Raw genomic sequence first — 3,410 nt, forward strand, 5'->3', positions numbered from 1 at the left:
GACACACCCTTTCACACACACTGGCTTGGGGCTTTGCTCAAATTCTTCCTCTGCTCCTTTGTGACTCAGAATTAAAGCTAGTTTGTTTAATCATGCAGCATGTAGGCCCTCCCAGAGATGGCATTTATGGGTATGCAGCATGCAGGGCCCTCCCAGAGATGCCATTTCTGGGTTCCCTGCTCTCCTGTAGTCACTCTGTGGTTTACTGTTGCCAGCCACTGTGACACAGGCAATGACCACTCTGTCCCTGGTATTTCCTATCACCACCAGCTGTTCCCATAGATAAGGATGCTTTCCTTCCAGGGCTTCAAGTCCAACACCACCTCTCTCTCTACACTGGGCTGAGAGTTCCTTTTTCTGGAAAGCACTGATTAGCCTTTTTATTGTATTTCTGAGTTGCTATGTGGCTAGTTAATTCTTCTTTATGTTTTCTCTACATTCCTCTCTAACTTGATCTGTACAGAATCTTAGTTTAATGCTCTGCAAAAACAGTGTCAAGTCCAGTACTCAGTCATGCTCAGGGAGACGCTCTGCATGATGCAGCAGCCGTATGTGTTCAGTCGCTGGCTTAGCCATGCTCACACAGCCTGGAACTGAGTGATTCTCCAAAATGACCAAGTGGCACTATCCAAAACACACATTAGCCATCAGCTACAGCACAGACATTTGGTTCCTTTAGACTATAACACAGAAGCAGCTATGAAAAGGCCTCCTCTCCATGTACTCTGACAGGCAAGCTACCTTCAAGCTTACTGTTTCCCCACAAGCATGTTATATAGCTACTCTCAACAGAAGGGTTGACCTGTGATACTTTTATGTCTTCTCAAATTTGATTTATTTACTTATTTGAGACAGGGTCTAGCCATGAAACCCTGGCTAGCCTTAAACTCACAGAGTTCTGTCTGCTAAGGAATGTGCCACCACGTCTGGCTATGTTCTTTCAATACTATTTTATTTATTTATGTTTAGTTTTTGAGACAGGTCTTTCCACACAGCCCCGGCTGTCCTCAAACTCAACAGAGAACAACTTCCTCTGCCTCCCAAGGGCGGGGATTAAAGGCATATATATATATATGTATATATATATACACACATATATATATATATCTTACACAGAATAATTATATATATAAAATTATTTATATATATATATAATTATTCTGTATAAGTTATTCCAGGAATCTCAGAACCTTTTTGGATCTAGCCTTTCGTACACCAAGAACTTAAATTGAGGTACAAGAAAACTTCTTATTGAATGAAAGCATTTCAACTGATTAGCAACTATAGGTCAGAAACCAGTCCTGCTCTGAATCCTTAGAATACATACGGGGTAGAATAAGGGGTAGTGTGAGGGACTGCATTTCTAAGATCCAAGCACATAAGATCCAATCACTAAATCTCAATCCCCCCACCATACACACACTTTTCACTTTCTCTATCATAAAACTTTATCTGATCCTGATCTGGGTTCTAGTGACAGGTTCCTCAGCTGCAGCACCCACCGCTCTGCAGTGTTTCCTCAACCTGTCAATTATTCCACTGTGTGATATTCTTCTGGAATGTTGGATCCATGAACTAGCTGCTTCTGAACATGACACACCAACTCTAGGGATGAAGTGTAAGCCCGCTGGGTGCTGACGACAAGAAACACACACATAGCTCAGTAGTCATCAGCACTAAAAACTGGCTCCTTCCTGTTCCAAAGGAAGGAAAAAAGGCCCAGAGGCTTCTACCACAAATGGCTGACAGGAAGTACTGTGCTCCAGGCAGTCACCCTTAGTAAAGTTTAAACTCTTCTGGCTAATATTAACTTGTTTTATGTGTCTCTTGCTGTATGAGACACTTGGGGCTGGGGGATGGCTCAATGAGTAATGCTCGTGGCACCAAAGCATGAGTACTGGAGATTAGATCCCCAGCACACTGTTGGGGGGAGCAGGCAAGGTGGCCTGCCTATAATCCCAGCACTCAGGAGGTAGAGACAGGACCAAGAGCATGCTGACTACCTAAACCAGCAGAACTGGTAAAGCCTAGGTTCAAGAGAGAAACTCCACCTCTATGTCTGAGGAGGAGCAAGGGAGGAGCACACTAAACACTGCCCTCTAACCTACACATGCATACCTATCCACATACATGCAAGCACATATTCACATACACCATGTAAACACAGAAAACACTAGTCACATTACATCACAAGTATATAGTCACACTTTATTTAGCTTTAGTACTCTTTTGAAATGCATGCTCAAGGGTAACATGAATTTTAACCATACTTTGCACGGTTACACACTGAACACATGACGTTCTTACCCATGAAACAAGGAAACAAAACAATCTGAAAGGGTTATGAAATGACATGGCTCGGCAGCCCACGCTCACATCAGCCCTTCACTGACAGACCGATGCTTCCAGACATGCAGACTGGCCACCTGTCTGCAGATGCCTGCACTTCCTTATCCCACACATATCACAGAATATAAGCACACTCATGCTTCCAAGTAAGCTCCTTCCAAGTTGGTGACAAATCTGAGAAGAGCTGTGAGATTACAGGGGCCCTCCGACGTTTGAGCTTTTCCACCTGGATTACCACAGGTCTCACAAATACCACATTTCCATGTTATGTGGATAGGTCTGAAAACCTGGCATTGGCTGTGAAGTTCACATTAATGCCTGGAAACTAAATGGGGTGTGTAAGTAACTCTTGGTCTTTCCAATATAGCTGTTGGCATTTCGTCAAAGAATATTAAGAACTGAAAATAAAAACTGAAGAATTTAGAAATTTTCAGTTTCAATAGAGATCATATGAAAAACAAATATTTTATAGTCACTTAAATACTTAAAACAAAACATACTTTTCCCCCTCTGACTGAGAGGGAAACTGAGGCAACAAAGTAGAATCATTTTGTTCAGAGAACATTGCATCTCGAAAACAATCAAGCCATGTCCCTAAGCTAACTAAATTCTCTTGAAGAGTATTTTCAGGAGAAGGGAGCTAACAAGCTTATTGCTTAACCAAAGGAAACATATTCAAATTATTCCAGTGATTACCGGAGTAGACCACTGTGTGATATAAACAGCTGTTCACACTCTTATCCACGTTCAATCTCCCCAGATAACAGGTAGATACTGGGTAAATCCAAAGACACATCCTCCCTCCCTCGTACTCAGCCACGTGCCGCCATCTTTTGATTATGCCCAATGGAATGGAAACTATTTTAAAAAAATCAAATTTAATAAAAATGACCCCCCTTTCCTACCAGAAGTAACCTCAGGATCCTGAGGGGCAGAGACAGCCATGTGGAGATTGCAATACTCTGAGACATGATTCAAGTGGAATTCTTAATGGATAAATGAACTTTGTTTTCCAAGTGCCAGGCATGCTCATGGTACGATTCATACTGACACAGACAGGT

Source organism: Mastomys coucha, unplaced genomic scaffold (genome assembly GCF_008632895.1).
Source record: "Mastomys coucha isolate ucsf_1 unplaced genomic scaffold, UCSF_Mcou_1 pScaffold20, whole genome shotgun sequence".
In the NCBI taxonomy this organism is placed as follows: Eukaryota; Metazoa; Chordata; class Mammalia; order Rodentia; family Muridae; genus Mastomys; species Mastomys coucha.